The sequence below is a fragment of the Coturnix japonica genome, chromosome 5 (assembly GCF_054131305.1).
Source record: "Coturnix japonica strain WE chromosome 5, WE-NBRP24, whole genome shotgun sequence".
Taxonomy (NCBI): domain Eukaryota; kingdom Metazoa; phylum Chordata; class Aves; order Galliformes; family Phasianidae; genus Coturnix; species Coturnix japonica.
In genome coordinates this window covers 12,339,163-12,362,448 of record NC_140667.1, presented here as the reverse complement: position 1 = coordinate 12,362,448, position 23,286 = coordinate 12,339,163, and the positions used below count along the sequence as shown (strand labels likewise).

The 23,286-nt window shown below is 38.4% G+C and overlaps 1 protein-coding gene across 6 annotated transcripts in view; it reads left to right on the top strand.

The window, feature by feature from the left end:
• Nucleotides 1–23,286, top strand: part of KCNQ1 (potassium voltage-gated channel subfamily Q member 1) — a 314,910-nt gene that overhangs the window by 102,509 nt on the left and 189,115 nt on the right. The gene's annotated exons all lie outside the window — the stretch shown is intronic.

Below are 23,286 nucleotides of genomic sequence, written 5' to 3'. Positions count from 1 at the left end.
TCTCAATCCAATATATCTTCATATAATGATTTCTTAATGCCTTAAAGCAGTTTAAATATAGCTCCAATTCTCCATGAATTTCTTCAGAAATAAATTTCTCTTTCTCTTTTTCATTTCCAACAATTTCCACTCATGATTCAGCAGCTAAGTAAGCAGCGGCTTGTTCAATTAGTTTTGATATTTAATGTATGGTACTTCTTTCTGCTTCCTAATAAGTAGGGGTTTTTTTTGTTTGTTTTTTAAGGAAATACTCTAGATTTATAGAAGCATCTTGTTTGAAAAGACTTTCCAGATCACCAAATCCAACCATCAGTCTGACCCATTAAGTCCCATCACTAACCCCTATCCCTTAGTGCTACAAATGTACTGTAAATTTGCTGCAGAAATTAAAACATAAATGTAACCCTTGAAAACTCCATATATACAAAGTAGTTTTTTTTTGTTGTTGTTGTTGTTTGTTTTTTTCTTTTTTTTTGCAAAGTTTACAGGGTTTGATATGACCCCTTAAAGAGCTCATATCTAATTAAATCTCCTTGTGTATCATGCCAAATGAGTACTCACTGGCCTAAGATTATGTAGACCAATATATTCTCTATGCAAAATTGCTGGCGAAATTCTTGGTCGTCATATCATGAATGTGTTATTCCTTTATCTCTCTCTCTCTCTCTTAATTTTTACTTTGCAAGAATTAATACCAATCCAAATTCTTCAGGGAATGTGTTTCAAAGTAAAAGCTGTTACACTGTGCATTTGTGTTCCTGTTGCTGTTTATATGGTCAAAATAACAACAGGGTGTTCTAATGATTCTTTCCCACATGTTTCATGTGTCTCTACTGAGATGACAAACACATTTCAAGAGATAAGTATCGGTATTGTTGGCATACTTACACTTGTAAAATAATTTTCCAGTGCAGGATTGCTTGCAATGGCATACTGTGATCTTTGGGTTTAACAGAGTACACTTGTGCTAAAATAAAGCAGTAGATTAAAAACAAAAAGCACTTTCTTCTGTCAGATGTACTTCTATCCTGAAAGAAATCATGACTTCAGCTTTCTTTTATATCTCTGTCAGTATCTCAGGTGTGGTAGTGTCTTTTAGGCATTGTATTAGGAGCAAGTGATAGGTTCCTGTGATGGAGATGTTTTTTAAAAATAAGCCTTCACGTAGTTAAGCAAATAGATTTGGTGATTTTTAATTTTTACATTGAGGAGATGGCTGCAGACAGTACTTTCTGAATAACTGAAAAGAATACTTTATCACTGCAGTTATATTTCAAAGTGAGCTGATAAACACTGAGTGCAGTGTCCATGGTGCTGTAGTTACCAATGGCTTTTCGTTGAAGTAATGTTTTCATTCTTATTTCCTTAAGATTTTATTAATGTTTTATGTTTTAATTAGCAGCATATAATCTACTGGCAAAACACAGAACCTCATTGTCTAGAACAAACAGTTCTGAGTGTGTTTTATAACTGTCTCATTTCTGCTAGATTATCAGTGAATAGAATCCTTATTTGCTTTCATTTGATAGCTCATATTGTAACAGATTCCTGCTTTTATCTTCCTCTTCTGTGCCAAAATAACCCTGTGGAGTCTAAGCAAATATTTCTTTTTCACTCTGAAGTACCCAGAAGTAATGGCTGTCTGCTACTGTTGCAAGAATTGTGTTTGAAATGCTGTTAACAGTATAAAACTGTGACTTCTATGGGGCCCATTTTATCATTAACGACAGGGCATGTTGGCAGAACAGCAGTGGAAATTGTATGTAAAAATATTTTTCAGTTAATTCCAGAACTAAATGGTCAAATGTCACTGATTACCATGCTTTGCAGTATTCAGTTTATTTACCTTACTCCCTGTTGTTGAATATGTTGATTTAATAGTTTTCTAGAAAGGGGTGTGGGCTCATCCCCTGAGTTCTTCCCTCTCATGCTTCGGTTATAAAATTATAGTATATGTGGCCATAGGAAGATACTCTAGAACTCTGGATGTATCAGGAGTCAGATTTTTCTCATCAGATCAGCTGCTTTGAGCCACTTGGCCACATGAGGATTTGAACTGTCTGTCAAGCTGGCTGGATAAGCAATCAGGGAAGAAGGAAATCCCACAATGGCAATAAATGAAAGACTCAGCATAATAATCCCATTCTGGTTTTTCGTTTTCTCATTTTGCATTCCTCTGCCATGAAATGTAGTGACAATGCAGCCCTAAGTGTAACTAATTCCTTAATTAAACATTGATCGAGACATTATAGTCACCAGGTAGAACTCAGAGCTACTCTGATTTTAGTTAGCAAATTAAGTGAGGTAGTTCTGGATTTAGGGGCCTGCAGATCTTGTCCACATGTCAAGAAGTAGGTGGTTATAGTAGAGCAGTGTGTAAGCAAACTTGGCTTTTTTAGGTGAGCTGTTTTCTTCATACTTTGTCAGCATTTGGTTTCTTACTTCTGGATATTGTTAGAACCCAGAAGCACTTTCCAGAAGGGCTGTGTGACATTCCCACTGGAGCAATGAGCTGGTAGCATCAATTTCTCGCATTTTCTTCTGCTGCTATCTGAAAATTGTTGTAAACTCTTCTCTGATTTGCTCCCGAAAAGTACCATAGCCATTGCTGTGTGGAAGCAAGTGTGCTACTTTGCTTTCATGTGTTATTGCATCAGCTCTTATGTATATATGGAATCTCTTATCCTATGCCTAGGCTTGGGCTGATGACAGTTGTCATTCCATCTGTAATTCCTGACAGGTGGGATCCCAGTACACCAACATAAATGCATATTTTAATGGTACCTGATGTCCACCACAGAGCTGGTTAAATTGACTTATTATGTCTTCTGGGATGCAGGCAGCTGATGGTAAGCTTCGTTTTCTTAGACAAATTACCTGAGATAAGATGAAGCTGAGGCGTGGGCAGATCTTCATGGTGTCTTATTTCACCATCAACACCATAGGAGCTGAGCTGCTTCTGACAGTGCAATAAGTAATATGGCCAACATCTGTTCCATGTGGTTATTCATTTCTTTTATCTTTAGGGAGACCTTTTTGTGTACTGTGGTGGGTGGTTGCTTTTTTCATAGATTAGATAGAATGTGTAGTTTACAGCTATAGGTTTGAAGACCAGAGGGGATAATTAGATTGTTTCCTTTGATCTTGTAGAAGACAGACTGTAGTGCTCTCTTAAGCTGAATTCAGCATTGCTGTGCTGTGTTCTTAATATTAGCAAAAACACAATGAAAAGAATTGGGTTTCATAAGCTTAGAGAGCAAACAGGTGCAAAATCAGGCAGCCACCCAGAATTTGTGATTTCTTCCCTCCTTTTAACTGTCCATCCATTTATCAAAGAGGAAAGGGCCTTACCTTTCTTACTGTTAAAGGTCACTGATGAATTCCAGTACAGCATATAATTACTATTTGGCTATTTTATGTATCTGACATAGTATAAAAGTAATGTGTTGACTTTTCTTAGTGTACAAACCATCGAGGCAGAAGCTAAGATAGCTTAGCTATTTCTTTTGTGTTGCAGATGAACATTGCATTCCTTGGTCTCCAAGTGCTGGTTTACATCTTGATTGATGTTAAGTAATTAAGCCAGACTCCAGCTGCTTAGTGGTTCAGAAGTACAGGGTTCCTGTGCTGTAAAAACAACAAACAGTTCACTTACTGACTTTTATCATTGTTTACTTTGGGTACCATGTAGAATAATAAGTACAAAAACTTTTTTTATTAGAATATAGAATTATAGAATTAGAATTAAAAGCATAAACAAAGATTTTACTTGTGTTGTGAAGATGGAGGATGGCTTTACTTTTTCCTTAGATGTGATGGATAACAGTTTGTACGGTTTATATTGTGTATGTTTTTTGGGCTAGAGGACTTGTGACTTCAACATGAAACACAGAAACCCAACACTTGGTGTTAAATAATTTCTAAAACAGTGAAGTAGAATCATGGAATCATAGAAACAAAAAATGAAGTAGAAATTTTGTTTAACGATTTATTGATTGTATGGCAAATAAAAGTTATCAACTGGCTGTGATAAAAAAAATGCTTAGCATGAAGTTGCAAAATTTATTATTTAAAATATCAGTACCATTAACGTACTTTGAAATCTGTGTACGCTATCATGCCTTGCATATAATATGCTAAATCAATGTAACAAATGTACCTGGATTTGTCATCACAGCTCTCCAACAGGAATCTCTGATATTCCTACAACACTATGGTGATCCCTTTTAAGATCAGTGTGAGCCAACCAAGCGACACAGTTGACCACTCGATCTTTATTCCATTCAATAAGTATTTTTAGCAACATTGTTATTCTAATACTGGTGTATACATTAGCATTGATAAATAGTTATTGAAGTAGTAGCTGTCAGTGTGAGTGTAATTACAGATCCCTGTTTCTGTGTTTGGGGCAGATGTAGCTGGAAACTGACACAGAATAAAAAACCAAATAGTTTGTATAATGTATTTTTGACATAATTGTATACTTCCAGGCTGAACCATCAAATACAAGCATGAAACAGTATAGTATTAAAAGTCAATACCACGTGTGACCCAGGGGATCCTTATAATTTAACTCTTGGATAACATCTCATTTATAATAAAGTCCTGGGAGAACATCTTTTGTACAAAGTGCAGTATCTAGGAAAATATGGAAATCTGCAGCTGGTTTAAGTATTGTAGAGTACTGCAACAGGCCAGCAGAGCTAAAGGAAAATGCCTTTTTGTATTAGTATAGACGCACGAGGAAACAGTTTCAAAAGGTGTGAATGAGATGGTGCATCTGTTTGTAGTTGTGTGATTGCTTGGGAGATGGTGAGCTGTGGACTGCGAAGAAGTGAGCTGAAAATTGCTCAAATGTATTATGAACACAGATTGACTTTTCATACGAACCTCATTCACCCATAGTGTTTTACGAAGATAAATATTGCGTTTGCAGGCTTTTTACACAGGAAAATGCTGCTTCCAGAAGGACCAGGGCCTGATTCAGAATTTACTATTTTCCTTTTGCTGCACTTCTTTGGAAATTCTGTTTGAACACTGACACACTACTGAGTTTTTTCTCCAACAGTTTTTTTTTTTTCTGATCGCTACTGAGAATATTTTTCCTGAGTTAAAAATACAGTCAGGTAGAATGGGTGTGTGACACACGGTGTCCCCAGCTATGGCCACTTGTTTCAGACTGAGACCACATCAGGTAGCTGTTTACTGCAGTGCACCTTTTTCAGGCACCTACAAAGACTGAAAATTGTTTGGTCATTCCTTTGTGTAGAACTGTTTTGTTTTGATCACCATGGGAAATTAAAATAGAATAGGCTAAAGCGTTTCCTTTGTGTTGCAGATAAAATGCCTTAAATACCTTATGGTAGCTGTCAGCTTGCTAGAAAGCTACAGCAGAGCACTTGACCTTTTGGTTGTGCTTGTGTTTTGCTCTGTGTTTTCCTTAGGTTATTGTACTACACCTGTTTCTCTGGTTACTGCGCACCTCTTGAGATAAAAGTAAATACAGATGCTAGTCATTGCTGTGCCTGGTAACTCCTCTAGTTCTTTTGCAAGGAGAAGTAACATCTTTTTTTTTTTTTTTTTTTTTTTTTCTTCCTTCCCCCTACATTGTTCTTCTTTCTTGCATGTAAAATGCATAAATACAATGCCTAAAGGAAAGTGGAAAGTGGAGCATGAAGTGGTATCTGCTGTCAGCCTGGCTGTTGGGCTGGAGCCTGCCCCACAACAAAGTTCCTATGCAACCAAGCAGAAGTGTCACCCTTCCTGATGAGGGAAGTCATTGGGAGTGGTGGGGGTCCCAGTGATTCAGTCTTTTAGGAACCCACATTAATTCTAATCGGTGCGATGCAATGTCCTGCAGGGAGCCAATGAAGTGAGCAGAGCACAGCGGAAACATAATAAACATAACACTCTGTATGTAGTCTTATTTTATGAGAGTGTGCATTTTGTGGGTGTAGAGTTATTGTGTTTTCAGTGTTTTGTTTTGTTTTTGAGGAATGGCACTTCACAGAGGCTAGATCTGTAAAAAGACCTGTGTTTTAATGGAAAGACAATGTCAAACATGTTTCTAGGTCCCCAGAGATCTTCATTGCACATGCAGGAAGGAACATGAGGAGTGGTGAACTAAAAGCTGTATCTGAGGTGTTGCATTTGTAAATCACTTTATCTACATCCAAGTGTAAATTTACCATTTTGACCAATACTTCAAGATATTGTGAGTAAAACATACTTAAATCGTTACCACGACCTGTTTTTTTGTTGAGCAGTGCTGTTTCATTAGGAAGCAGTTGAACCCCTACATCCACTTATTTTATTTACTTTTAAAGAAAAGCCTGTTTTGACAGAAAAGCCTGGTTGTTTTTTTTTGTTTTGTTTTGTTTTTTGTTTGTTTGTTTTTTTGTCAAAAGCATAGAAGAAATTGTGAGCAAAGAGCTTAGATTTTGATTAAATGAGTTTTATTTTGCTGTTGAAATACATCGCCTTTAAAAATGAGTAAATCATTTTTATTTCAGAAGGCATCTCCAGCATTCATTAATATTGCTCTTAGAAAAGTAGAGGTCGGGTTCCTGGCAATCAGTTTATACTTTATTTTGCCATACAGGTATTCTCCATGCAGGTTAGCTGTTGTTCAGTGACTGCTGAGCCCTATCTTACTTCTTAAAAAACATTCTGCAGTTATACTGGGATCCAGAAGCGCTCATACTGAGCATCACTCTTCTCCTGTTGCCAGTTTTGTGTGTCAGACTTCACAGACATTAGGCAGCAGTGATCGGTTTGAAATGCTAACAATCAGTTGTTTTTTAGTTGCTTTTCATGCAAAACGGAAATGTATTTTGGACTGTCCCACAGATGGTAGCACACAGGTGAAGTCAGCAGAGTGGCATGGGCTGTCAGTTTTCCTTTTGCTTAGCAACATGAGTTGTCATCTGTGCTCAGTTCACCAGAATTGGGATTGAAAGAAAACAAAGAGACAAGCTTTGTCAGAAGCATTACAAATTCACCTAGACCTGAAAGCCAGGGGTCAAATTCCCTCCATTGTTGAATGCAAAGTGTTCTGGAGCTTTGTGTGGGAGGCTGCAGAGGTGTAATCCAACCTTTTCTTCTCTCCTTTTACCTAGAGTCTAGGATGCTAAGTTGCCACATGTGCTATTGTTTGCCCTTTTTTTTGTTTTCCCCTCGTATTGGTTTCCAGAAACACCAGGCTGGATTTTAGAGCTCAGCTATGTTTGGCAGTATGCATATGAATAGCAAAAATGAGTCCGGAGATTTTATGCTGTATCCGTTCCTCCTGAAAATGGACTGAGATAGAAAACTCTGTTTGAAGGCAGTAATCTGTTTTAGCACAGCACTGGAAAATTTGGGAAACTGCTTTACAGGCTGTATTGTAACCCGCAGTTCTGCTGACCTGCTTTTAGAAAAACATTGTACTCCTTCTGTGACACTGAGAAATTCTGTTTTGGCAGCATATATACCAATTTCTCCTCTTTCTTCCCTTTCTACCATATACCCTTATAGCTGTTTATCAAATTGTACGACAGTTGTGCTGGCTCTTATTTGCTCCCTCATGGAGTAAGTGATACAAAGGAGTCAGGAAGTCTGTAGCATAATTGCATAGGTAATAAACTTCATCCATGTGAACAAATGCCCTGAAAAGTTAAATGCTGTTTATTGTTCCACTGGCTGTGTCGATTACTCAGTGCTTCCAAATCTTTCGGCTCTGCAAGCAGTTTCTTTGTTTTGAAGAAAAGGTTAGGATTTGCATTTGCACCATACTTTGTGTTATGAATTTAGGACGCATAAGTGAAACATACCATGTAAGAAGTCTGTGTTTGAGTCCTGAAATGGCTTGTAATGGATGGATGCAACCAAAATATATTTATTTTTCAGTGGATTTTGTAAGCATTCTCAATCCACCTGCTTTTTATTTTAGAAACCTAATCCTCTCCTGCCCATGTGCAATTTTCAGATACTAATTTGGAATGCATTCTTCTCCACATCCTTTGTCACACTCTAGAATCTTGAATTTAAGTACTTTTTCCCCCCATTTTCTTAGCCCACCCACATGGGGGCACCTGCTAAGGGTCTTCAAGGGTACTTCCTTTGCTCTGCAGGACTCTGAGGTTTTCTGTAAGTGTGTGTGCTGTGTCTCATCCATTCATCATTATTACATTCTAATGTAGGTCTCAGGTTTGCTAAATTATGCTAAATCACTTCCATATTGAAACACATGAATAATTTTAAGTCACCATGTGCTGCGGACAGCAGGTTCAGATTATTAGAGCTCTTAATTGCTTCTGTGCTTTTGTTTGAAAGCTTATAGTGCATTACTGTAAATTAGAAATTGGCAAATAGTATATACCAAAGGCTTTGCAGTATAACCATGGATTGTGTATTTAAGATACGGTGCATCTAGAAACTCTAAGCACAGTATAAAGATAAGAACTGCTCAAAAAGCAGTTTGATATAAATCATACCTGATGGGGCCATAGTCAGTGTCCTTTGCAGGACCTCTAAGAGATTTATTAATTAATTAAAATATTTGTGTAGCAGAAGGCTGTAATTTCTTAATGACTTTTTTTATGCCTGCAAGGTGTCAGTGTGTCAGAAGGATATGAGAGCAGGGAAAAAAAGAAAGGATAAAAACAAGCCAACTGTCTAAAGCCTGAGAATATTCACATCTGAGCTGCCAGTTTTTTAGATTAGTTTCTCTAATAGAACAGGCTGTTGGTGCAGAATAAAGAGTGTAAAACATGTGAAGGAAGAGAAATGAGATTGGTTGGTGTGTGAAGCTCTGTGTGTTGGAGAAAATATTCCTACTACTTGCGGTGGTGTTGATAGACTGGGCACAGAGAGTGAGACAGACAGTGTTTAAATAGCAGGAAGTAAAAATGATTTTGAGAGCAGTGCTTTAATTACTGCCTTACCCTAGTCCCATCTGCACTTCCTCTGGGCTGTTCATTGAAAGGCCAGAACATTACCAACGCCTGAATGAACATCTTTTGGGAGGGCTGAAGAGGAAGGGGCAAGTCTTAGGACATGTCTTGGTGAAGCAGATGGATTGTGGGGGAAGAATGTAATTGAAGGATGTAAGCTTCAGTGAACAGGAAGGACAGTCCTATCAGCAGTGATGAGGAGGAAACAATCTGAGGATATGTGAGGAAAATTAGCTGATTTTGGTGATGCTGTTGAGCCCTTTTGTTGTTAGAAAGTGATGCCTTTAATTTTGTTGGAATTGATGTATTTCGAAGATTCAGAATATTAAAGTTGGTTTGCCTAAATATTTTTCACATCATTTTTGGTGATGTTGCATTCTAGGGACCTTTATACTCCTCTAGGAAATGTAAGGATGTGAATGCATGTTCCAAAGAAGAAAGCTGAAGGAATTAAAGCTTGCCATTTTTTTCCCCTCCATCTTTACCATGACTCCTTGTAAATCCTTCAAACAGCATTTCTCCTTGCACCAGTGCTTAGACCTGCCTCTAGAATTTTGTGTTTAGAAGGCATTAATGTTCTTAAGCTCCGAATAATTTCTCTCTTCCCTCTTCATACTTGCTGTAGTCACTCCTAAGTACTGTGTGTGCTCATGCAGGGCCTATGCTAATAGAGCAAATCAATGGCTGCTTCCTTGGGAAAGCAGAGGTGGAGACCCTGATGGCTCCCCAAACTTCAGAGAAACAGCAAGGGAAAGCTGAAGGAGAGACCAGAAGATGAAGTTAGTGTCGAAGGCCAAAGAGGTGAGCAGACTGGCAGTATGGATAATAATTCAGATAAGTGCTTTCTGGTTTAGCTTTATCAGAGACCCACATATAAGTGAAATAGGCAAAAAGGCGGTATTTTCTGTGGCTTTATTCTAGTCTGACTTTTTGAAGAGGAAGGGCCCTCATCCAGTCTTGTGACTTGCTTTCCTATGGCAGATGTTCCTCCCTGGCTAGAGGGTTAAGTCCCTCTTTTATTTCCTTTAGTTGTAAAGAAGAGAACCCAGTTCTTCCCTTGGTTCTTGATAACAAACAAATAATCTTGCTCTGACTGTGTGCCATCTGCCAGTGTCATCCCCACACTCCCACTGATATTCACCATCTTGGCTTTAAAATAAATAAATAAATAAACACCTGCCTATATCTCATTGATGGCAGATCTCTGCAATCTGGCCTTAGTTCCTTGACTTGCTTAGATCTTCACATGGGTAACCAATGCCTGCATGAACTTCACATAGCCATCTTTGCCCCTTATGCTGAAGGACATATTATAAGGTTTTTTAATTCATTGGAAATAATTGCTGAATTTATGAGCGCATGCATAGTATATTAGTATATGTAAATTATACATGGAAACAAATAATCATTAGGAAAAAAAAATGATCGCAACCCTTAGAAGCTTGTAAATTGAGTGTGTTCATCAAAGATGTTCTGTTTGAGCAAATAATTCAAACAAATAATTCAAGTGTGAGCACATGAACTGTATGTCTATGAGCATCTTTGTATCTCTTATATCCTTTAAGAATTTCCCCTTGTAGTGTGTGTTGCCCGTGTTGATTCAGGCTTCTAAATTCAGAGCTGTTAGTGAATTCTACTGTACATCTTACTTAAGGCTAACTAACAAGCAACAATTTCATATAATTAATTTTATAGCTCTGGAGGAAGAAAAAAGAATTGTATAAGGAAAGCAGCCTTTGAGAGGAAACACTTTTTATTTTGTTGTTAATAAGCTGGTCAGTTATTTAGGATCGCATTATTTTGGAAATATGTACTGCTATTCTCCAAACCATTATCCATAGTCTGCATTATGTTTGGTAATAGAACAGTAGAGCTCCAATTTCGTACTTGAAAATTTATTTTCCTTTTTTTGTTTTTCACCTCAAGGAAAGAGAAATAAAAGATATTTGAGAGATCATCCCCTGAAAGCAAAGGAATCCAGTGTAACACAAGAGGGCAGTCATGTTATGTATTAAATTAAGCCTTTGAGTTACTCAGATGTGGGTTAATAGCTAGATGATGAAATTTGCGTAGTAGGGTAGCATGAGTACATTCTCTTTTTTCAGTGATGCTCTGATACTGGATGCATTGATATTTGATGCAGTTTTAGGAGGGATTCATTTTTGTTTTTCAAATATCAGCAACAAAAAATTCTGTGTATGCATGATGGCAAACAATTTGTTCTCACTGCTTAAAAAATGTATGTGTATTTAAAAAGAAGTGTGTGTACCTATATACACACATAATGATGTAGGTTGTGGATGTAAGAGATGACATCAGTACTCTCCCCACCTGTAACTTATAGGGCATCTTAATCAAGTATTAATATCTACTCAGGGTTTGGGATGGGAAGAAATCTAAGCATAAAATATAAAATAAAATAGAGATAATTTAATAAAATAAAGATATTTGTAAAACTTTGGATACAAAAGATTTTAGTTGGAATGTGGAGATGGTTTTAAGACTGATGATTCGATGAGAAGGGTAAAGTAGGAGATCTCTCCGTATTTGTTTCAAATGGAAGATAGCACTCCTAGAATCATAGAATGGCCTGGGTTGGAAAGGACCACAATGATCATCCAGTTTCAACCCCCTGCTGTGTGCAGGGTCACTAACCACCGGAACAGGCTGCCCAGAGCCACATCCAGCCTGGCCTTGAATGCCTCCAGGGATGGAGCATCCATAGCCTCCTTTAGCAACCAGTTCCAGTGTGTCACCACCCTGTGTGAAAAACTTCCTCCTGATATCCAACCTAAACTTCCCCTGTCTTAGTTTAAAACCATTCCCCCTTGTTCTATCACAGTCCATCATCATAAACAGTCTTTTCCCCTCCTGTTCACACGTCCTCTTCAAGTATTGGAAGGGAGGACTCGGCAAGGTCAAACATAAAATGTGGCTGCTTGTTTCTCAGCCATGGTCATCATGTCCCTGGAAAGGCCAATGGGATAATGCTCAGTAAAATCACTGTGTTGAATGCTTGGTGGGAAGCAGTAAAATTCAAAAGGTGGCAGATGAATCAAAGTTTGTTGCAGCTGTTGGTGTAGTGTTTCACATGAGTTACGATCCTCTTCTGCTTTCTGTTTGAAAGACCCAACGAGTTACATACAAGTGAACCTTCTGGATTTGCCTTGTAGGAAAGATTGCATGTGTACGTAGTCCCAGAACTATAATTTAAAGAGATTTTAATCCTGATGTGTCATGAACATGTCTTGCAGCACATCTCTCTAGCACAGTCTTCCAAGCAAGTTTCTAACACAGGTCTGTGGTGAGAATAGATCTGTAAGGAGAATGCAGGGAGGAAAAATAAGTTAACAGCTCTGTATGTTATCTAACTCTATACCATGCTCCAGAAGGTACTGATCATTGCTGTCACTTGGGATGTTGCATTTGTAATAGGTTCTTTATTATGGCTTACAGCATTTTGTTAGATTTGTTTCTGGGGGCTGAGAATTAGTTTAATTAACTAGGACCTAATTCTCTGTCAGTAAAGAAAAAGGTAGTTAATGTAATTTCTCCCTCATGACTTCCTGTATTTTAACCTATTTATCTAGATAATACTAACAAGGAAAAAAGTATGCAGAAGTTGCATGAACTGTTGCATAAACCAACTTTTGTTTTTTTGCAAGGAAGCAAGGCCAATACGATCCTATTGTCCACATGTCATCAGTTACCAATCCCTAGAGACCTTTTGAAAACATAGTTTAGCCATAGTTCAACTTCATGGGAGTAGAAAGTCTGAATGATGCTAGTTTCATGAGATAGGCAGTTTTGGAAGAGAGGAGGAAGAGATAAAGTACCCTATTGTTTCCTTCACTGAAGTGAAAGCTTATAGTCTGCATTTGGCCTTACTGTTTGGCAAGGTACAATCTAGACAGTGGCCACAAGAAATCAAGCTTTGTAAATTCTCCTGGGTAAAAATTATTTCTTCTTTGTAGAGAGCATAGAACAATATCTATGCTTGAACTGGAAAATGCCAGCTTTAGTGAAACAGAGTCTGACAATACACGTGTGCACAGCACAAGCGGTGACGTTTTTAGGGAAGACTGCAACAAATAGGCTGTTTTCTGAACTATATTCACTTTACAACAGTAGTTCTCTTGTTGTAATAAGCCAATTGGCTGGCAGTTCAGGCCCAAATGGTTAAAGTAAATGGGGTTACATCAGGGTGATGGCCAGTTACTAGCGGTGTTCCACAGTTCTCTATGTTAGGGCCACTTCTCTTTATTATTTTCATCAATGGCTTAGATACAGAACTAGGTGTAGTAAGAAAGTTTGCAGAAGATACTAAATTAGGAGGAGATGTTGATAGCTTCAAAGAAATCTTGACAAATTAGAGGTTTAACATGAGCTAAGTGCCAGATTCTGCACCTGGATCAGGGCGTCCTTCAGAATTTGTACAGATTTGGATTTTTGGTTGTCCTATATGGAGCCAGGGGCTGTATGTCCCGTCCAACTCAAGATATTGCATAATTTTAAGACAAAAATTGTGTAAGAGTCCATAACTGACTTCTCTCTGTTACTTTCTCCTCTAAGCTGTTCCATCTTAACCCTGTTTTTATGCATTCGTGGGAGAAAAGGCATTGTTACTTCATGGGCAGGGAGGTAAGATATAGAGTATATTTCTGGTGTTGATTACTTAAAAGCATCCTAAAGATGAACCCCAAATTTACAGGTGTTAGACTGACAGTAAGAGCTAGAGACAGAGTTCTGCTTTTTTGGAAGACATTTGATACTTCCTACATCAAAACAGGGGAAGAAATTGTTGTTTAGTTGTTCTTTTATATAAAATCAAAAGAGCAGTCACACCTGACCTGACATCTGTTGTTTCTTTTACTATTTCTAAAAAAAGATATTTAGACACAGAATTAAGTATTTACTCATTGCAAGTCTTGGTTAAAAATGTTAATCAAGGGGAAGCCATATATTTTTTTTAATAGTTTCATTAATGAGTGTTTTGTTACTCAAATATCTAATGAAATACTATAAAACTGGTAAGAAAAAAAAAGAAAAATCAGGACATTGCATGAAAATCATGTTCTGATCCCAAATGTTATGATCTGTCAATTTGATATGAGTGCAAGGTATGGGGCAATGTATTTTCTTTACGTAGAATCATGGAATGGTTTGTGTTGGAAGGGACCTTTAAGATCATCTGGGTTCAAACCCCTGCTATAGGCAGGAACACCTCCCTCTATGGCAGGTTGCTCACAGCCCCATTCAGCCTGGCCTTGAATGTTTCCAGGGAGGGGGCATCCGCAACCTCGCTGGGCAACCTGATCCTTTGTCTCACCACCCTCACAGTAAAGAATTCCTTCCTTATGTCTTGCATACTAAAAGGTGACCATGTACTTATGGCCTTTTCTATAGTTATTAAATGATAGATTTTTCTCAAATGGAGAAAAATATTAAAGGTAGGCTTATGAGCTTGTTATGGGAGCTGGCAGATCTATGGATATATGTGGGCAGAACTGTTTGTCCCCTCTTTCAATGGAAAGTCAAAATACATAATTTCATAATCTGGAGAATTTAAGTAGTTAAAAAAGAATGTCTAAATCATTTCCGTAAAATAAAAGTCATCAGTATCCGAGGGATGAAATTCAAAGTGGTAGCATGTATATTTTCAGAAGTTCTGTTTTAACTTTGGGCACATGCTCATTTATAATCCTCATCAGACAATGCATTTGTTCTCTTCGACAGTTGAATAAGGGGAAAAGACATGTTGAAAAATGTGTTCCTGTCCTCTTTTTCTGTGTGTTTCTCTCTACATCTGTGCTGAGCAGAAACCCTCAGGGTATCCTGGATTGTATTTACCAGGAAGAAGGAATACCTGACTAGACTAGCATTGCTCCTCGTGATTAGGGTGTCATCAATTAACTTATATGACTCAAAAGTGAAGCTTGCCAGTCATTTTAAAGCTTTGGATAATGAAACTCAGGAAATTTGTTCCTACGGCAAGTTTCTTCAACCTTTGTTTAAAATAGTATAAAATAACTTCCTTTAATTGTGGAAATGCACTGTTGGCAGTGAGCAGGGGTGAACTGTAACACTTTAAACATTAGAAAACATCAGTCCATCGTATTTGACAGGTTAGAACTGGTTTCTCAACACATCCCATGGTAGACAAATAGCAACAGTATAATAATTAAAACCTAATCCATGTAGTCATAAGCTATTATAAGTAATTGTGACTATTGGAGCTTATGATTTGCTTTTCATATCTTTCAGAGTGAGGTTGGTTGGTTGGTGGTTCTTTTTTTTTGTCCTTAAAAAAGAGAAATGACTCCATGCTTTTGAAGGCCTGTTAGGACAGCTTGGACAGTTATGCAAGCAGCTGTCTGCAGAAATTCATTAAATGTCTGATTGCACACAGCCATGTCTGACCCCCAGCTTTGCCACCCCCAGCTACCTGCTTGTCTCTGGTTCATATTGCAGATATTCATTTACAGGGGTGCAGACCTTGTTGGTTCTCCTTACAGCAAAGTATGGTGTGATCCCTATAACTTAACAAGTAGAATTCACATTGCCCTGTGAAATAAAAAAGGAATGCTAATGTGGCTTCACAGCAGAATGAATGCAGTACTATAGCTGTCTGTTACTACTTTTCTGTTAAATTGTTTGAGGCTTTTTCTTAGATAATCTAAGAGAGCCAAAACATGGGGACTTTTTGGTCTCCAATGGGCTAGATTTTGCCTGTGAAAGTACCTGATGTTTCCCAATCTCCTATGCACCCCACTGTGTCAGCAAAGGGTCCCCAAGCAATTCTAACGCACAAATCAAATGTAGCTTTTCAGTATTACAGGGTATGCTCAACACCTCAAATATTTGGAATTTGTGACCTATGTTTATTCGGCTCTGGATGTTATTTCATCTGTCATCTTTATTCAGATTTTTAATTTTTGATATCATGATTATATTAAGTTTCCTTAATAGAATTTCCTCAGGAGCTCTATAATGGTCCTCTCACCACTAGTAAATTTTTTAGCGACATTTGTTGATTTTACATGGTTTATAGCCAGAATTTGAAGGTCAGCGTGGAACTCCTGGTTCCTCAAATGACAGTGAACTGTTTGTTTTTGTTCTCTTTCCCCCTTATTGACACTGAGACAGCAGGGCACTATCACATCAAGGCTGAAGCTACAAGACCTAGCAGGACTAGCCATAAGAGTGAGTCAATAAGATGCGCTAGAGCTGCTAACTGCAGGAAATATTTTTTTAGACAAAGTATGGTGGAACTCATGGAGAAAAGCCATGTTCTATCTAGTTCTGTCAAAGCTGGGGCTTCACATGTCATGTTGTCCGAAGGTCTCAGGAAGCTCTGCTTTCTGCAGTGTTTGCCCTTCTTTGCTACCACAACTAAGTAGTAGAAAATGCAAGTTATTGCAGTACAGTAATTTGTGGGATGGATGAGATGGTCAATCCACTAAATGCCAGATTCAATCAGCTGAGTTGGTAATTAAGCCAAAGAAAGAATACGCATCTTTTGAGACTAGCTGTCTTCTGAACATGTAGACCCTGATTTAGATAATTGAGTAAGCATCCACTTTGAGTACTCTCGGAGTCCTAATAGCTTCAGTGGAGGTAACGTTTTGTTTAACATGTGCCTGCGTGTGTTGCTGAATCAGATCCAGCTGAATCTTTGTAAAAAGATCAGGGATTAGAACTGAGATTCTGTGATTCTCTTGTTTGGACTGTGTCTGCCAACTATGAGCCAGGTTGAGTAATCATAGCATTGCCAGCTTTGGAGAGCTCATAAATTGTAAGCTAGGCCATGCTGAATCACAAGACTTAAAGAAATATTGGCATTACTTTTTAACCTTTTGTATTCTTAGAAGTCAGGATATGTGTGGTTTCAGATCCTTTTGTAAAGCTAGATATACATTTAAAGGATTGAAGACGTTCATGTAAGTTCCTGAATTAGAGCTTTTAAGTAGCATAGGAAATAGTAGGAGATGTTGAATATAAAGTGGCAGTGGTTGATAGCATGGTGTCTGAGGTGTACGCTTTGAAACTACTGAGGCAGAAAATGTGGGAAATGTGGGTGCTCTAATTATTAGTTCATTCATTTCCCTTGATGTAATCTATCAAGGGAAATGTACTCCATCTTCTAGATTTCTTTTCAGTCAGTTTAACCAGATCATATGTTCTATACTGACCCATTTGCACCCACAGATATTTGTTGTCCAGAGATGACCACCTACAGCTTGAAGAAAGTAAAGAAATATTGACAGTGGGTTTTGGTTTGTTTTTTTTTTTTGTTTTCTTTGTTGTTTTTTTTTTCTACCCAAGAAGACAGAAAAGCAGCTAACATACTCAATAGGTAATTACTGCAACTAGACTGAAAAGGATTTTAACAGTGAAACGGAGTATGAACTGTGCATTGTTACTTCTGTAGTTTAAATAGACAGCTAATGGAGCTTGAAGGTTGCTGTGCTTTGCAAGCGAGAACTGCCATAGGAGTTTTGCTACTCTGATTATTATATCTATCATTTTTGAAGCAATCTCCCAGGTTCTCAACATCAGGTTTTTCTCAAATATCAGCCTGCTGATCTGCATGTCATCTTTCTCACTTGGGCACACATACATCCTATGCCTTTGTTTACTTTCGTGACCCACAGGGAGGAAACCAGCTTGCTGCTGGTTTTTGAGAGGAAACCTGGTTCTGGCAGAAAGGGAGGAGGAAGGTTCTGGTTTTGTGCAGGTTTCTCATCTGTTCACAAAACAGAGTAGAAATTGAGGTGTAAGGGGGAAAAAAAGGAAACATGCAATATTTTAATAAGTTAATAAGTTTATAAGTTATAAGTTTAATAAGTTAAACAACTCTCACTAAGGTTTTGTTTGTTTTTGTCTGCTTTCATTGGTATATATCCTCTTATATTAATTATAAGGCTAGGATATTTGCAAGCTTGGCCTGTGAGAAATGTATTTATATCATTAGAGAACTGACAGCTTATTTACTGTACCTGGGGTACCTGGCTATAAGGATCCCTTTTTTACAATGGAGGAGGAGGAAGTATGCAACTGAAGTCAAGGAAAGAGACAGCATCAAATCTCTTTTACCTAGGGAAAGCTAAAGAGCATCTGAGACCAAATGTTAGAACTGAAACATCAGCCTGCTGTATGTCAAGAGTGGAAGCCTGACTTGCAGTCTTTACCCTGACTGCATGGGAGGCTGAATGTATAAATAGTTAGGTTGCTCTGAAAGTAATACCTTGTATTTATTTTCATGGAAACTACAAGAAATAAAATGAGCACAGAAACACTGTTTAGTAGAGTCAGTTCTCAGCTACAAAACTATTTTTTCAAAACAGTCATCACCATTAGTTATGCATTTTTTGCCAGCAGTAAATAAGAGCCTGCGTGGTGTACTCATAAAAATATGTACCAGTGGAGGTGACCCTCTGTCACAGTCAGCATTGCTGAAATGCACTACTCACTGTGCTCACATCGACTGCTTTGTGTCTGTAAATGTTCAGCAAGCATCAATGAATGTGAGTGGGTGCCATTTCTTCCATATGGAGGAATTCAGTTCTACATCCGCACTTTTTTCACTGACGCCATTTTGTCAGGCTGCCCCTCTGTTGCCATCTGGCATAGAACAACGTGTAGTGGAATGCTGATGGGAAGGTTCAGCCTCTATTACCATATCACCAACATTTGCCTCTGATATCATGGGCCAACATAACAAAATACGAGGCATTACTTTTAGAGCAGGCCTGTTTAAATGTGTGTGAATACTCATGTAGAAACTCATTAATTCAAGCAAGCGCTTCCCTTTTTCTACACTGATTATTCTTCCCTGCCTTTAAGCTGATTTGTGCTCCTTAATTACTGTTGTACTTTTGGCAGCTGACGTATCTTTTGTGCAGGGAAACGTGAAACCATTTTCTAATATAGGCCGTGTTTTGTAGTTCGTTGACATTACAAACGGATTCTTTGCAGCCACCCATTCCCACCTCCCTCTACCAATGCTTTATATCTCTGAAGCTTTCTGCAAATATTAATTTTTAAAAAGAAATATATATGTCCAATGCAGTTATCCTTTCTTTCCACTCAGGTATGAGCAATGCAAGATGTATATTTTATACTGTTGTCTAAAGTTCTGATCCATTTATTGACAGTTTCTGTTTAACGTTTGCACACTTGTGTGCACTCTCACAACCAGGTGCTCTCAGTTCTCCTTATCAGGAAGCACGATGTGTCTGAGAGCCAAAGCAAAAGCAGTGGAGTGTTTGCTCCGAAGGTGCAGGCGGGCAGCTCCTTTCCCGCCAAAATCTGGAGGTTTGCTCTGCATTCCGGTGCTGTGCAGGGGGTTTGTCGGCCCAGAGCAGACACATGTTCAGTCTAGCAGCTCCTCTTTCAGCCAGTGTTTGAGCAGCGGTTAAAAGAAGATGCACTCATGTGGAAAATCCTGGCAGCAGGCACTGCGGATTGTGTTACAGAAGCTGTCCTCAATGGGGAAGCAATGATGTTTACAGTGTGTGTTTTTCCATGGAATTTTGTTTGTCTGCTGCACATACACAACACGGGCTATTCTTCTCTGTGGTACGTTTTTTGGGTACTTTACATACGACAGCGTTTTCTGCCTCAGTGTTTGTCTATTAGATGTGAACGCAGACGTAAGGCAGTCTCTGCTTTGAAAACATTCGCAATTAAAAGTCTGCCGTGTTGTAATTCAGGTTAATCAGCATCTCTGAGACCAGAAAGAACAGGGCCGAAAAGCCTTGCTGATCTGAAACACGCAATCATGCTTCACTGTATTTGTTGACAAATAGGGAAGAATGAGAGATTTTGTTAAAAAGTAACCTATCTGTAGGCACAACAAATTATTGCAGTCCTTTTGAAAGCTTGGGGAGGTCTTGTGAACTGAATTGCAAAGGCTTTAACTCACTGTAACACTGAGTGTCTCGTTACATGCCAAAAACCCCCTTTTTGTATTCTTTTTTCCTACAAATTGGTTCATAGCAGTTCATAGCTGTTTTTAGAGGGGTCGTTGTTTTAGCACCTAGGCTATAATTGGCACAAGTAAACAGTGGTGATGTCATTCCTTGTCCTTCAGTCATTCTTTCATTTATTTTCCAGGGAGGAATCTTTTCCGTACTTTATTTTTCACTTACTGAGGTCACACCTGAGAAATTCAGAGGGTTTTGCTTTGTTTTCTGTAGCTCTAAGTCAGCAAAATGCTTCAGCATATTTTACTCCAAGCGGATGTTAGGAAGCTGTTGGATTGGATGGGATTTAAGCGTAAGGTTAAGTCCTATTTGGAACATGAAGTCATTTGTAGCTTATGGACAAGGAAACACTGTTTTTTGGTTTGTTTTGTTGCTGTTGTTGTTGTTTGTCTTTTCTGCACACACGCCTGTAAAAATTTGGATGTGAATTAAATCAAAAGCAAATTCCACATCCGTGCAATATGCCTGGATCCTTCTGAAGTCTGCCTGTCCTGACAGCACTGTTGTGCAATGCAGTGATGTGTGAGAAAAGAGAACCTCCAGGCAAGCAGCTCCTCACTCTTTAAGATAACTCAGTGAATAAAGAGGAGCAGCCTGTATGAAATTGAATGGTCGGACAGAACCCTGCATATTCAAGCTAAATACATTTTTTTCTCATCTCAACAAATGTATGCCATGGGGATGGATTGCTTGGTGTTTTGCTGCTGTGATAGGATATTGATGGAGAGCTGTAGTGAAGTAGTCTAGCCACATTTTGGTGGTATGTTATGCCCTGAAAAATGTGCAGAACAAAGATTTAAGTAGCATTTGAATACACATGTGCAGTATTTGATTGTCTTAGATTTCCACAAAGGGGAAATGTTTTGTGTAGAGTTCAGCCAGCCTCTAGAGATGCACAAAATCATGCCCTGAAGCTTCCGATTTGGTGTAATTAGTGTTTATCAGAGGAAAAAAAAAGATAAAAAAATACCTAAATGGGATACAGAATTTATGAAATACTCTGCTTTTGCTTTTTCTAAAGTCAGTGTTCATTACTGTGACTTCTTAACATGTGTATATGCAATCCCTGTGCTTCACAGTAGATGGTCTCTACTTGTACCACGAGAGCCTGAGTTTCTAGTATTTCCTTGCTTCTGTCTTTGTAGACTAAAGAAAGAAGCTCCAGCTTTTAATTTATTTATTTTTATTTTTAATTTTTTCAATTTTCAATGGAAAGTCTGCAAGTGTAACAATGTCAACCTCTTTGTCTCATCCAAACTTCTATCAATGACACAGACGTCAGCAGAGGGTTTTTAATTCTGTGTGGTTGCAGCCCAAAACAGCATGAAAAGGGGAAGGTGAGCAAGTCTACAGTTCAGACTGTCTTCCTTAAGCATCAAAAACGATCTTATTTCTTTTAGTACCTCACACAGTCAAGCCGTCATAGTTGGTTTCAGCCAAGTCTTCTTTCTCTTTGATCTCCGTGCTGCCTGCTATTATAAGATACTGAATGATCACCTCCTCCCTCAGGCTGTCTCAGCAGTTTACAGATGCAAACTTTCAAATCAAACAGTTTACGTTCAGCTGGTTTCCACTTATTCCCTACCACTGCAAACCAGGCAAAGCAAAGTTCACAAAAGAGAAAAACAGAAGTATGAAACACTTCATAAATTATCACCCATTTCTCTTTCAAATCATTCCTGAAGTGCAGCTCCGTTATTTACTCTTTAATATGGACCCATGATGAAAGCAAATCCATTTTGCAACTTGTATGTCAAATGGGGCGTTTTCATCTTGGCACTACTAGCAGTAGCAGTTGTTTATATAGAATTTGTGATAAATACTTGGTACGGTTATACTTTCTGTTTACGTTTTTGTTTGTGTGCATACATCACTGTACCTCACTCCATCAACTTTGGCTGAAATGCTAACTCAACAATAGGAACATTGTGTGTGAAATAAGACCTCAGTGGATTTGCATATCAAAATTTTCTCCCCCCCCCACCTTTTTCTTCCTTGTTTAACTGGAATTATTAAGAGGCCCTTTTTATGAAGTGCAGATCCACATTGCCGTCAGTTTTCACTGATTTTTCTTAATTACTTTTTTTTTTTTTTTTTTTTTTTTGTCAGGAATTTGAAGCAGGCTAATGTACCTTTAAAGATTTTTAATTTCTCAGATGTCTTTAATGCTTCTCAGTGTTGCTGCTGTACCCTCTGTCTTCAATGTTTTGTGAGTGTAGGCGGTACCATCAGGGAAGCTGCATAATTCAACAGTGAATTCGCGCTTCATTCATTGACCATTATTTATTATACAGTCATTCTTGCAGTTCCTGAAGATGATAATCCTGATGTTAAACGTTGTTGGGAGGTTAGGAGTGTTGGAACAGGGAATGAGATGATCTGAATTACATGCTGGTGCAAAATCTGTTAGAAATATCGCATTAAACACAGCCTTCCTTTAGAAAAAATAAGAAAATGAAAAGAAAAAAAAACAACAAAAAACACACTAATTCATTCTGAAAATCTGTGTGAAAATAACTTGGAGTTCCTTTTGGTTTCTTCCTCACTAGTGGATATCTTTCTGATTTGTTTCTTTGTTTCCTCCTCTCCTCAGCTTCTCTTATTCTGGCTCATTTCTGCAATTTAATTAGAAGATGTTGGAGAAATTCAGAGCACTGGGTGTGCAGGTGGCTGCTACATGCTTCCCACTCTGCTTTTCTCTCACTCAGCAGCTCAACCTGTGTATTGTCCTTGAACTCTTTGGAGCTGGCAGGGAGGGACTGCAGCAGAGACAACCTGTATTGTGGTTCTGAGAAGATGACAAATGGCAACTGGAGACGAGTTTGGGAGCAACTACATTTATTTTTGCTTGTAACGTATTCTGCCTTCTCTCCTTCCTGTTGTGTTTTGAATAAAGCACTCTGGGAAGGGCAGAAGAAAGAAGCTGGGCTGACGCTTGTTTACTTTGCTTTAAGTTCAGCAGCAGCAATGGCCCCAGCAGACTGGGCACTGCTGGGAGCTCAGAGCTGCATGCAGCAAAGTGTATTTGATATAAGGCACGAAAATGGCTACAGCAGTGCAGGCAGCATTTAAATTCATATTCAGTGATAGCATTCCTTTGTTGTGAGATAGGAGGTGGGTAGTTCCTGGCTTCACTGAAGTCAGCAGGGGGGTTGCCAGAAACTTGAGCAGGCCTTAGAGTTTTATCCGCAGTTTTCAGTGCTATTTTGTTTCCATGATTTGACCTGAACTGTAACCTTATGAGTCAGGGTCTGTCCTTATTTGTGACTTTGTACAGTGCATGGATGGCATAATCAAACCTCAGTGCTTGTTTGAGTGTCTTAAACATTGCCATGGTGGAAACGGTGGTAACTGAAACAGGGTTG